At 41.3% G+C, this 14,301-nt stretch overlaps 1 long non-coding RNA gene across 7 annotated transcripts; it reads left to right on the forward strand.

Annotated features, from left to right (window-relative positions):
- Positions 1–9,143, forward strand: LOC149116926 (uncharacterized). 7 transcript variants are annotated; one of them, XR_016205509.1, is made up of 4 exons: positions 1–816; positions 6,715–6,759; positions 7,761–7,861; positions 8,399–9,143. It is a non-coding gene; the product is annotated as an uncharacterized LOC149116926 (long non-coding RNA). The 7 variants fall into 7 exon arrangements; XR_016205506.1 differs by having other exon boundaries at positions 17–816; positions 7,765–7,861; XR_016205507.1 differs by having other exon boundaries at positions 329–816; positions 7,765–7,861; positions 8,970–9,143.
- Positions 9,144–14,301: the final 5,158 nt, after the last annotated feature.

Below are 14,301 nucleotides of genomic sequence, written 5' to 3' on the forward strand. Positions count from 1 at the left end.
TTCGTTGATCTGGTATTTAATTTGTCTTTTTTTTTCTATTGTTTCCTTTAGCTAATGATAAAGAGCCGGCTTGTAACGGTGTAATTCGCTCCGACCAGAAACATATCACCTCGAAACGTCTAAATTCTCTTTATATGTTCCGAACTATGCTGGGGTTTTTTAGCCGACCAATCAGAAGCATATCACCTCGCATGTATTTATTTTTATTGTAAAATTTTTCTGGGCACGAAATAAAGATTGTTGTTGTTGTTTTTGTTTCGAAGCGATTAACTCCGTTCCAGGGGCGGGGCAGAAGACTCCTGAAATTTGCGTATCTGGATCATCCACCAAAAGTGACGTCACATCCGGTTTAAACTGCGCCGCGCAGCTCGTTTCACAAAGCGAAAAAATGGCGTTTCGTTTGGGGAAGTTTTTCCTCTATTTGCAAACCATCAGGGTCGTGTCCTTTCATACTGAGGATAGAAAGATGTTGTAGGCTCATTTCTTCGACTTTTTAAGCAGAACTTTCGACAAAAGAAAACAGTTTAGTATTGTTTTGAAGGAAAATAACGGAAAGCCTTCTGTCATCGAATGGTGGATTTTACACATTTGCAAAACTGGGGTTGTTCCGACTTTTGGTTCTTATTGTTCGTGATTCGGTGATAACACTAAGTGCAATAGCCTATAATGTTAAAAACAACCTGGATGAAGCATTGCTGGCCATAGTTTGCACTGTGTACTATGGGAACATGTTTAACAGAAGCCGGTTTTTTCTAAAAGTGAACACAGTTGAAGCTCTGTATCCACGTGCGTGTGGTGGAAAATCGTCTACTCAGGGTTAGTATCCTATTTCCGTATCTCTTGTTGAATACTTTTTTCTCTGTAAGAAATAATCTATGTTGAGAGCTAGAGTTCATTGTAAATGCGTACTTTGGGGATGTCAGATTTCCCCGAGAAGATCAGCAAAGGGATGAAGCAGTCCAGATGAGTAGAACTTTCCTTCAGTCATCCAGTGGTTAATTGTACATTCCTCTGTATTGTCTCAACTGCAATGTCGGCCTGGGGATCAACTTCTTTGGGCAGTTCAAAAAGAGGGGGTTGGCCTGTTTAGGGTTAGCTCCCAATGGTATGGTATATCCTTACCTCTTAACTTAACACCCACTTTTGACAGGTACCCACTTCTACTGTGACCCGGAGCAGGGGGGTTAAGGTTACTCCCTTATATGCACTATATAGGTATGTGTGGCCCCAAAGGGTAGGGTTTTTCAGCCGTTTTGGTCATAAATAGGGTCTTGATTTTGGCCACTTTGGTCTTAAATAGGGTATGGGTTTTGTACTCTACTGTAGTCTTGAATTGGGTAATGTTGTTTAGAAGAAACTACTTTTTCATCATTACTGATGAGACCATGAACAAAAGGACTTCAAAACTTATGTTTAGGGCAACTGTGTCAGTGGCAACGGTTGTAAATAGGTTGTCAAATTTTTGGTCCGGCATAAATAGGGTATGGAAAATCTCAGATTTTGGTGATCTATAGAGTAAGGGTTTTGGGTTTTTTTTCTGCGAGTACCCCCCCCCCCTCCCGGGTACTGTAAAGTGGTTCATAATTAAATGCTGGATAGAATTCAGATTTTATCTTGTAATTAGCTTTAACCTCTAAATTATTATCTATTAATAATAAAATAGGGAACATCTTCTGTCTTCCTTTTCAAGAATTGGACTATGAGGTCCAGACTTCTTCGAGGTGATAGTTTGAGGCTGTATCAACCATATTATCACCTGATGGGAATCTTGAGCTCGCAAGTCAATAATATTGTTAAGTAGAATTGTAAGATTTACCATTGTTTCTCTATTAAACTTCATACTTGGTTGCAATCATACAATCTGAAATTCTCATACTTGTAGGACTTCATAATTAGTTAATTCAACCATTTTGAGATTTTAAAGTTATGTTCTATATCAAATTAACTCAACAAGAGATGCTGTGGGAACACAGGCCTCTGGTGGTTGTTTACACAGCTTTTTTTAGTTCTTCCAAAGATCTGTTTTCAGCACCTCATCTTCTGTTAATCTGGTGGGGGTACAATGTAGCTCTGTAGCAACAGGACTTTTGTTCATTATGTGATCAATGTTTAACAACTGCATCGCAAAATGGAGGCTGGGTGCCTGTGATATCCAGGAGCTTCCACTATTGGCAGCCAGCTCCTAGATGGAGACTGCTCCCATGGCTGGCAAATCCTGGCAAGCCAGCCATGAGCCCCCACGCAGAAGGGAGAGCAGGCACCCGTCACACTGTGTGAACAGTGGAAAAGAGGGAGGGAAATGGGGGGGAGGGAGGAAGCCTTGAAGATGAGGTCCCATGAACTGCCACGCAAATAACACGCTAGCGCCTGTAACGCTAAACACACTTCAGTCAAAGAGCACATGGGATCTGGCGCATGCCCATGTATGAAACGCTGCTGACTCCAGACAACACTGGCGCTCTTTGTTGTTAACTCCGTTAAATTGCATTTAACTGCATTTAACAACTGCATCGCAAAATGGAGGCTGGGTGCCTGTGATATCCAGGAGCTTCCACTATTGGCAGCCAGCTCCTAGATGGAGACTGCTCCCATGGCTGGCAAATCCTGGCAAGCCAGCCATGAGCCCCCACGCCAAGCCGGAGGACCTCCGAGCAGCGCGCTAGCCAGCTCGGAGAAGAGAGGGGCTCATGGATGGGGAGGCCAGAGCCCCGAGAAAAATGCCCAAATCCGTAGGCACCCAGTAACTGGCAAATTAGTGACAAAAATCTAAGAACTGACGTTGAGCCGAAGCATAAACTTGGCGAGTAGACGGTGCGAGGCCATTGGTCAAATAGAACTGGCATTTATCTGTCAAATTACGGGCAGCTGAGCCAGCAGCGTTAACGGAATTGGAGTCGCCCCAGGAGCTGCATGAGGAGCAAGATGATGGAAACGCTGAAAATCAAAACGAGATAAGGCATCAGCAATCGAGTTGTCTTTACCCGGCGTATGAGAGGCAGTAAAGGCAAAGGAATGTCGGGCTGCCACAAGTGACAAGTGACGGAGAAGAACCATCACGTTCGGATCCTTCGTGGTGCCCGAACGCAAAACACTAACGACTGCCATGTTGTCGGAGCAGAACTCAACTCGTTTAGAAGCCCATCGGTGGCCCATAGGGAAGCTGCAATAACCACTGGAAACAACTCTTTGCAGGCAATTGCCAAGGGATGCTGAACAGCTGACCATTCACCCACAAACCATTCATGATCACAAATTGCACCATAACCCCGAGCACCAGCAGCATCTAAGGAAACGTAAAATTCAGGCAAGGTCGCCCACTGTGGGGAAAGCAGGAAACTGAGACCACCCCAAGAATGGAAAAATTCTCGCCACCAACGAAGGTCTAAGCGAAAGTCTTGGTTGATCCTAATTGGGTGGCTATCACGTCGAAAGGCTGACAATAAATTGATCATGCGTCTCAAGAAGGTACGCCCCTGAGGAACTACTTTACATGCGTGTTGGAGATTGCCAATGAGAGATTCCAGCTCCTTCCGTGTGCAATGTTGTTTGAGGGACCAGGCTTCCAGAAGTGCAGCAATACGATCAAACTTATCCTGCGGCAGACGGGCCTGAAGTGAGAGAGAATCGAGCTCAATACCGAGCACAGTTAAACAAGTGGATGGCCCCTCCAATTTGTTCGGGTGAAGAGGAATACCCCACTTTTTAAATAGCTTAACACAAGTATCAATATTGTTCTGGCAAACAGGTGAGTTAGGAGGGCCCACTGTATGGAAGTCATCCAGGTAGTGTAAAAGAAAATTCACATTATAATTGTGTTTGAGGATCCACTCGAGCATATCTGCAATGGACGAGAAGATGAAAGGAGCAGAGCGTAGTCCAAATGGAAGCGCCATATCAATAAAATATTTCCCACGCCACTTCATACCAAGTAGGTAACGATCATCAGAATGGACAGGGACATTACGGTAAGCATTTTCCACTTCGAACTTTGCCAACAGCGTTCCTCTGCCGTGAAGCATGATCCCATCGATGATATCATCAACCTTCATGTACTGCACTGAAAAGGGGTTCTTTTGGAATGCCATCATTGACACTATGGCCTAAAGGACTAGACAGATCCAAGATAAGCCGCCATTTTCCAGGCTGGTACTTCTTCGGGATAATTCCAAAGCGACTCACATGGAGGTTTGGGATAAGGGGCTATAGCAAAGGGGCCAGCTACACGGCCTTTGTCGAGTTCCGTGAGGAGATACTGGTCGATGACTGAAGGCTGAAGGGATGCTGAAGGCATATTTTTATTCTCCGATTTTAAAGATACCGCCCGAGGGTCAAAACCCAGCTGAAAACCATTTGTGAGACCTGAAATCACGTACTCCACTTGCGTTTGGTCGGGGTAAGAACACAGTTCATGCCGAAGTTCCTCCGAGTCTATGGGGGTTACTCTGGATGGGGGGGACCAGGTCTTGTTGCGGGGCGCCCAAAATGGACAAAGAACAAGAGGGCAAAGCATGGTGTGCCACTTCGGAGGGCATGTCATTACCAAAAGCATCTTGTGGTGCAGGAACAACAACATTAACAGGAACAGGAATCAAAAAATTTGAAAAGGAAACTGAACAAGATGAATGTACGCTATTTACATATGGTTTGGATCCCACTTCAACGCCGCAGACGTTTGCTTTGGGATGGGGGAGTTGACTGGGAGCGCCGGTAGGAAGAGGTTGAGGCCCAAAATGGACAGTTGACACGTGGATGATCACCTTCACATTTCTCACAGCGATGGAGGTACCGGCATTGACCAAAGGTCCAGCGACAGGTGCCATCATTCCAAGATCGGCAAAAGGTGGATGAACCGGCTATCGAAATTGAAGCTGAAGACGAAGTGGTTGGCTGCTGGCTTGACTGGGGAAGAGGTGACGAAAGAGTATGGAAGTTGTACAAATCATGGTTCATGTGAGACCAGTCCACCAAACCTGCAGCAGCTGCATCCTTGCGGAATGCAACATCGTAATGGAGCCAAGCCTTCCCAGGGAACTGGCGCGACGTCTTGAGAATTAGCAGCTTGTGTCATGTCCTGCCATCTGGAAGAATGAGCACAGCAGAAGATCCACGAGTACACAGTAAATGCTTCAACCCATGTCACGATATCAGTGATCTCTTGCACCCTTTTCTTGGAAGAACTCACGAGAAGTTTGCCATCAAGGTACGTTTGGGGCTCTGTCTCCTGGGCTTTCAAGTTCTCTGCTAGCAAGTCAGCAAGATCCACAAATTGGCCAGACCTAATTTTTGTCACCAGCTTCTCCGGGATAGGGGAATAACCGGGGCCAACAACAAACGGCCTATTCAGGGATGTTGAGGTAGAGGCGATGGAGGAATTAGAACCAAAGGAGACCAATGGCGTGAAAGACTGGTTGGAAGATGGCAATCCATTCGCAGCACCACGAGAACCAAACAACGATGGCGAAGATAAAGAAGAATTGCCTAACGTGCAGTATGTTGAAATAAAGGAGGAACGACCAAATTACCTGAGGACTGGCCTGCAGAAGAAGGCAGTGGTTGGTTAATGACAACAGAACCGGATGACGTCGTGCCCGACGCCGCGTTTCCCGCTGTCGAAGAACTCGATGAGTGACTTTGCAAAGCCGCCAAAATGCGAGGTAACGTATCCCCCAAGGCTTGTGAAAACGCTTGACTGAGGTCCTGTTGAGAGAGGACGAAGGAGGGCGGAGTGGACACCGGAGTCGAAGAAATGGGAGGACGTACGACCGAAGAGGGAGAATCGGCTGAAGAAGAAAGCTGACTTGAATCCAACATGGCGGCCACACTGTTGTTTGTTGCACGACGATGTGCCATACCAAACGAAAGAAACAACGGCAAGATTCGAAAAAAACGAAGAACGAAGAACAAATAATGCACACGCTACTCAGGGAGGAAGCCTTGAAGATGAGGTCCCATGAACTGCCACGCAAATAACACGCTAGCGCCTGTAACGCTAAACACACTTCAGTCAAAGAGCACATGGGATCTGGCGCATGCCCATGTATGAAACGCTGCTGACTCCAGACAACACTGGCGCTCTTTGTTGTTAACTCCGTTAAATTGCATTTAACTGCATTTAAATGTCATTTACCTTCCATCCCATAAAGAAAAAATGAAAAATGGCTGTCTCATATGCATGCATCAAATAATTCACAAAGGTCAGGTGTGATTGCTTCATTGTGGGTGGGCTGAAAATTCTAGCTTGGTTTGATCTTAAAGTGATTGTTTGCTCAAAATATTGAAGATCCGATACCAGGATTCATTATAAAAGAGGTAAAAAACATTCTCTGGTAAAATTGTTTAAAATTGTGAGCTTTCAACAGCCAGTCTGCTGTCTTTGACGGACAAAAATGAAATGATAAAATAGACCTAAGAATTTTGAATATAAAAAGCGAATGGCATATATTAAATAGAATACGTGTGAAAGAATGTGAGAATGCTAAAAGTGTAAAATTAGCGTTTGTTTAAAAGAATGTTATATTGTCCCGGCAGAGGGCACGAGTTGTTGTCAGCCTTGACAGTTTTTGCTGTGTGCCAGGATTCCAGCGTAAGAATAAGAAAGCCGTATAAGAAAGACGCTGGAATCCTGGCACACAGCGAAAACTGTCAGAAGCCATTAGGACACGAAAATGGGACCTGGCTGCTGAGTACTGTTTGAAATTGTGGGCTTCTTTGCAGGTGAACTTCATAAGGAAAACCTGCACTTTAGAGGCTGAAACTTCTGTGAGTAGCTAACCTTAAAGTGCAAGGTTTTCATATAGCATTGACAAAAAATATACATTTTTGGAGTGACCTTCTCCTTTAAATACACACATTAAGACTTAACTCAGTAGCAAGGTACCTCTTGTATGATCAGTAACAGTACATTGTTTACATGTATCCAAAAAAACAATATATATATTGTCCAAACTCAGTCATGTTAGTAGTGTTAGTGTCTAATGAGTGCCTGCAAGGAGCTAGTTTTACAATCTTTCTTGCAACTCTCCTCAATGTTCTGGGAGTCTCCCACCTACCATTTAGATCATCCAGTCCCCCAGACAAGTTTCGAACTATTGTCCAGATACAAGGGACCATAGGCTCCTAGGGACAGTGCTTTAAAAGTGCTATTATGATGAAATGTGCAGATGTCCTCCATAATATGAGCTTAACAGTTTTGTTACCATGGCAACATACTGGGTTTCAACCTTCTCTGTTATAGGCTTTTCTGGCCACCTTTGGCTTTCCATTTTGGTATTTGCCAATGGTGCCTTATCTGCATGATTCAGCAAGCATATTAATATTATAAGGTCGAAGTTGTGACCTCAGGTTAGAGGGGACTAGAAAAGAGTGAGTTGCCATGGGAAAATACAGGCTGTGTATAATTTTAATAGCCATAGGTGTGTTTCCAGTAGAACTATAAGCCTACCAACTTGATGTAATATTGGGTTGAGTGTATGACATCATCAGTCACCTCATTTGCATATTTTACACATGATGCAGATATTTGCAAAAGTTTAACAGCATTTTTAATCTTTTGTGAAATTCTATGTGATACACCTACAAATTCTGACTCAAGGGGTAAAAGTTTAATGAGAGAAGCATGTTAAAGCATTGAGTTGAATTATGCTGTTGGCAAAATTTTACTGTAAGACGAAGAGAATTTTGGAGGGGAATTTGGTGTGGTTATTGAATTAACAGAGGTTGGTTTTGTTATTGATTTTGTCATTATCTTCTATATTTTTGAGGCAGAGTGGTTGTTGGCAAAAGCAAAACTGGCAATGTCTTCACTGACCTGTGTTTAGATGTTTTTAGGTTTTTGTCTCTGACAATGAAGTTCAATTTACCGGTAAGTAGTTACACTTTCTTTACAATAGAACATATGGATATTAATAACTTATAGTTATTTTAATATGCTCATACCAAAATTGTAGTAATTTTATGGCTCAATTTCTATCTCTGCTTTAATTAGTTTACAGCAGTTTATTTTTTTAACCCAATTTAATTTCATCAAAGGGGAAGGGGAAATCTAAGAGCAATAATAAATTAGACCAACAAATATAAATAAATTTGCACTGATTGCTCTCGTGGCCTAGTGGAGATGAAGTGGACCAAAAGGTCAGAGATCTGATGGTTTAATCTAGGTATGTCACTCTGTACAAAATAATAAAAAAAGATTGTATCGTAGTATGGGAGTATTATGGTGGGTTATGTTGGGGGGTTGATATGGGATCCTGGCTGAAGTGTTGTAGGGTAGGAATAGGGACTGAGGGGGTGGGTGGTGTGTTTGTGATTCTTTTTAAGAACCACTCTGAAAGTGAAAACAACTGGTTTGAAAAATTTACAGTAGAGGTAAAAATTATACATTATATCTTGTTTTTCATAGGTCAGGTAAATGAGCAAATAACCACAAGAGAAATGCAAACAAGAGATGCACTTTATTTCTCTTCTTAATCAGTGTTCTTCTGAATTCTTCTTGTTAAACTAAATTTTTTTTTTCTGTTGAGATAACATTTTTACACTGGACTTTTCCTCTGAAACTCTTACTAACAAAATAATCATTACTAAGAAAAATTACACTTTTTACGGTAACTGTAGAAATTGTTGTGCACTCATTGGCTAATTTTCATCATCAATAAGTGGACCTGTAGGCACATAAATTTATAATTTAAGAGGCGTGTCAATGAGCGAGAGCATACAATTTGGCAATGAGTTTGTTATTTTAAAAAAACAAATTGATGTCAGTTTTTCCTGTGTTTGCGAATGAGTGTATCCTATCGCCCCGTGGATCCACAGCAGAATTCATGATCAATAATGTTCAAGACAGATGTATGAAAAACTGATGTCAATTTGTTAAACTGAAAAGATCTGGTTCTTGGTCTTTTTGTGACTGATGGAGGTCTCTAAAAGTTCTCAGTTGTTGTTTAATTTTAATTTTAGTGTTTGTATTTTCTTAGGTGGTTATTACCTCCTGGCATATACACCCCACACTGGCATACAATCCCTTGATTTAGATGATGCTGAACCTGTTTTTTCCCATCTTTAACATACATGTAAGAGTGTCAGTGGACCTGTCCAAGTGTGAATTTTTTTTACTGATAATGCAAATCATAATAAAGATACAAAGCCTCTCTGGTGTGATTTCTTCTTTGACAGTGAAGTGCAACCTAACCAAAAGTTGCATTCTGTAAGAGGTTTACAAAAATTATAAAATATAGGAGCTCCTCTGAAAGAAGAGTTTGTTGTTTTTTTCTGTTCATTTTTTCCGTTGAACATTTATATTTTCCTAATAAGCAGTTTCTTCACAACACACTTCAAGATGATTAAGAGCCATAAAACTGACATTTTTATCATGGAGATCATTTTCAAGATTAAAGAAAAGTTATTTTTATTTGTATATTTTATTTTCTTTGGGAGAGGGACTTTTTGAGAATTTCCCTAAAAATATCACAAGGTACAAAGGAAGGGGAAATATAAAAGTAATGTTTTCATTATCAGATCGAGTCTCTATGAAGCTGCAAAGTATGGTTATTTTATACTGTTGTGGATAACGTTAGGCCCATTTTAATTCAAAATGCAAATGAGAACTTACATTGATAATCACACAATCCCTTAAATTGGTACTGTTTTGTTTTTTACCGGTAATTGCTTTTTTCCAGAAAACAATTTGAACATCCTTGTTACACAAGGAGGGGTGGTGAGGAAGGTATTCTACATAGTTCTTAATGGGGAAGCTCCATCTCAAAGTCCAGCCCCTTAATACTGTATCCCTTTTCTAAACCCGTAGAGAGAAGTTTTAAAATATCTCTTTGAACAATTTATCAGAATCCCCTCATTCTGGCTCAGGAGAGTAAATGAGAGATTATCAACAACATTTTAGAACCAGAAAAAGGGAAATCCGTAAAAGAAAGTTTTCCGTACCCTTTCATACGCCTGAATTCAACTTGTCAGAAATTCCTTACCCTTTAATAGTTATATCTGAAGCCTGAAAACTTTCAAGCAGAGCTTCCCCCCATATGTCATTACATGGAGTCCTCCCACATACACAATTCAGGAACTCTTGACAAGTTGTGATGAAGATGGCTTTAAGACTGGTCTGATCAGGCAGCTTCAGTTTTTGAGTACAAACTTGTTACTCTCAGTCAACTTCTGGTATTGAACCTTGTCTTTTCCGGTCTGGTCCAAGTTCACAGACACCACTAGCTAGCAATCACTTTCACAACACTAACACTAGCAATGTCACTCGCAGTCTGGGTGTTCAGTTCCACTGCACCATGTTTCATGGTCACTCATCATTGTCAGACATGAGTTCATAATAGCTTGTAACATTCACCAGCCTGGCAGTGTCATTGTTGCTACTACCTGTTCCCAGACTTCCTTTTATGGCTGGGTGTTGGGGCATGATATTTCATTACTGTTTGCAAACAGTTTGTTAAGATCGCACATTGAAAGTGTGATGAATTAAAATAATTGAACTCTATGAGAGAGAATTGTCAGAATTGCTAGTGTTCTGTCATTCCCTGGGACTGAAATGTCTTGATGTAAGCTTATATAGAGAAAGCACATTCAAAATAAGGCAAAATGTGTGAGTAACCTTTCAAAATAAGCTGATAGTATGATAGTTAGGTATTAAAAGGTAAGGAACTTGGTCAGCAAACAAGGCAAATGAAAGGAATTGAAGAAATGAAAGGTGCATGCATGCTTGACCTCATAGGATCAGAGGGGGGGGGGGGGGGAGGGGGGAGTATTGAAACTTTATAGCGTCGCTGACTCTCAACACTGTTGAAACGGAAAAATAAATTAGATTATAACTGAAAAAACACGAGATGCCCAAATTACTAAATCGCCCATAAGAATATCTTGTTTATTTTTAAGGGGTTCACGGCCTGCCTATGTTTAAGGAAGCGTTTACCAATTAAGGAATTGCCAAGGGAAAAGTTAAGATTACTTGTTCAAGGTTCTTAACCAATCGTAACAGAATTTATAACACCAGTTTGAGTCACAAGCAAGAACATGAATTTGCGTTAGTGTCGATCAGCAAGAAAGTTCCGCCGCGTTATGTGTGTGGGTCTATTCTTACAGTGTGATACGATTAACACCTCTACGTTACTCTCAAGTGTTTGTCAAGGAAAAATTTGAAAAATGGGCTTCTGTTAAATAGGTTCTCCCACGTCTAGAAAACTGACACAGCGCTTTTCTCTTAGTGTAATGCCTAGCTAAGAGAATAGGATATTTGAATTGAGTGCAACTTACCTACAAATCATTATTTCCACGCAAACGATGGCTCCTGTGGAATTCAGCGAGGAAGAAACGACGACATTTCGTAAAAACACACGCCTTCAAAACAGCGTGTTTTTGAATAAATAATCGTTCTCTTCCTCAATCAAACGATATGACGAGGAAGACGACAAAATTTTGTTTCTCATGGCCAAATAAAACGTTAGAAATATCCCGCCGATTACGAAATATAACCATTTTACTTACTGAGAGAACGATTATGTCCCATTTAAATTTGATTTTGCCGCTCAGCCCGCTTTTTTACCGGATGTGACGTCACTTTTTGGTGGATGATCCAAACACAAAAAAAGTGCCAGGCGTCGCAAAGTGTTCTCCCCCGCCCCTGCTCCGTTCCGATGCTGGGGTTTTTTCTCGAATCAATCAAAATTAACTTCCTAATATGGAGTGTTGCACACGGTTACGTCACAATATCGTCGTCTCTGCCGGAGCAATGGCGCACTCTGTTGTTGTTTTCGTGTTGAGAGTACGATTATAGACCTAAGGGTTTATGGAAACGTTTCAAAGATAAAACTTCTCTGCTCAGGCCAAAGCAGTCCTAACAGCCAGAGCTTGTCCCAGTTTCCATAATGTGACTAGAATATTATTATTATTATGACTAGCTCCGCGAGCAGGCAAGATGAACCAAATGTTGTTCTGTGATTGGCTATGCAAACAGGCCAAATGGGCCCATCTTGTCTTGCCTGCAGTAACCCATGAGAAAATGGTGTCCAGCATGCATTATAATCTCTGGGGGCCGTAAACTTTTTTTATATTCAACACCGGTCCAGAACCTAGCTCTAAAACCAAAACATTGTCCTCCATAATGTTCATTTTCTCTGTCGTCACATTCTCTAAACATACAACATCCTTAACCTGCAACGGCATCTCCTTCACGATTTCACACTCATCCTGGCTAGCTAACACCTGACGAACAAACTACTACCATCTTACGTGAAGCACAGCAGATTTATCATATGATTTACCTTTCCCTTTCTCGGAAAATAAATCAAAAAAGGTGTCGCTGTAGCGTTTTACGAGTCCACGAAAGGCACGAAACAACACACTCGATTCAAGCATCTACAACTTGACCAGCCAAGTTTGACTTAAAGTAATCAGAAAAAACTCCCTGAACCTTTCTGCAGACCCTGTTGAAAATATCAAATTCCGACGGCGCTTTCCCGAGAGGGTTTATGGCTTGAATTGTTGTTCTTAACTGGTCTTGAAGACAGCCTATCTGCAAAAAGCCACCATTTTGTAAACAAACTTATCTCAATCCGCTGATTCCATATTTGGGCAAAAAAAATTCCGTGGTTCTGATTGGTCGGCTAAAAAACCCCAGCATAGTTCCGAACATATAAAGAGAATAGGCCCTTTGCAGCTAAGCCATCACGTGACCTACTTTTCTTAAAATTATGGGCTATAACTTAACTAATGCCAGAAATGGAAAAAGCATGTCGAAAATATCAAAATGGCCAAGTTCTGATCCGTGGTTCTGATTGGTCGGCTAAAAAACCCCAGCATAGTTCCGAACATATAAAGAGAATTTAGACGCTTCGAGGTGATATGCTTCTGCTCCGACACATTATATGCTCATGATAGCTAATTGGTACACTACATTTCTCCATGTATAACGTCCCAGCTAGAATTACGTTTTGGCCGTGAAAGGGATGACAGACGGCGTAGTAGGCAATATATATTAGTTCGCAAATTGCTTGTTTTGGAAAGGAGTATGCTTGAATTAAAAAAAAAAAACGTTAATTAATGCGAGTATGAAAAGTATACAAATAAATTTAGACGTGTTAAAATATCCTTATAAGATTAAATTTGGAAATACAGTTAACGATAAAGATTAGCGAAAAAACTGAGCAACGACGTTTCGGTGTCATCCTGGCACCATTTTCAAGTTAAAAAATATTTGTGCGAAAAGTAAATTAATTTATACCAATGGTAGAGGTGCGAAATTGAATAAATTAAGATTAAGATAGCTGTTCAATGTTCATGTTCATTCCAATGAGGTGTCAAACACTGGTAATGAGTTCAGTGTCTGTTCAAAGCCTAAACAAATACTTTTGCGCGAATGGAGTCTGACTGTGTGTTAAGGCTCGGTTTCTTCTTGCGAATCCACAACATTTCGTGGATCAAGCAATCGAACTTTCCCTGACATTTCTTTAGGATCTTAAAGTTGTTAGTCAGGTCACCAACTGTATCAACTCGGTGTTCATTTTGAAGGTGTTTTCCGATGGCGGTAAATCGGTGTTCCTCAATGCGCTTGTAAAGATGACGGCTAGTGTAACCGACGTATTCTGCATCACACAGATCACATATATAGTTATAAACAACGCACTGTTGATTGATCAAAGGTGGTTTTGGCTCTTGTACTTTGAGATCATCGCCAATTTTACGGCTTCTGAACACCGGCTGTAGTTTGTGATCAAGTTTATTACTCAAGTCCGAGAGATGTTTCTTTACTATGTCCGCTGATTTCTGGTCTTTAAAAGGCAGGACAATGCGGTAGATATTCTTTGTTGGAGGCGTCGATCTTGTGTCTGGTGACATCACTGAATTAACGAAACGGGTGATGGTGGAGTTGACAAGAGAATCTGAGTACTTGAGGTTAGAAAAGATCAGTTTAAGGCGTTCGCATTCTGTTGAGAATAGTTCCCATGTTGAGGACAAGCGGTAAGCACGGTTTAACATGGTTTTAACTAAAGATCTTTTATAGCGGTTGTCGACATGACTTTGGTGGTCGACAACCGCTATAAAAGATCTTTAGTTAAAACCATGTTAAACCGTGCTTACCGCTTGTCCTCAACATGGGAACTATTCTCAACAGAATGCGAACGCCTTAAACTGATCTTTTCTAACCTCAAGTACTCAGATTCTCTTGTCAACTCCACCATCACCCGTTTCGTTAATTCAGTGATGTCACCAGACACAAGATCGACGCCTCCAACAGAGAATATCTACCGCATTGTCCTGCCTTTTAAAGACCAGAAATCAGCGGACATAGTA

The sequence above is a fragment of the Orbicella faveolata genome, unplaced genomic scaffold (assembly GCF_042242905.1).
Source record: "Orbicella faveolata isolate gen_17 unplaced genomic scaffold, um_ofav_v1 contig_12, whole genome shotgun sequence".
NCBI classification, from domain to species: Eukaryota; Metazoa; Cnidaria; class Anthozoa; order Scleractinia; family Merulinidae; genus Orbicella; species Orbicella faveolata.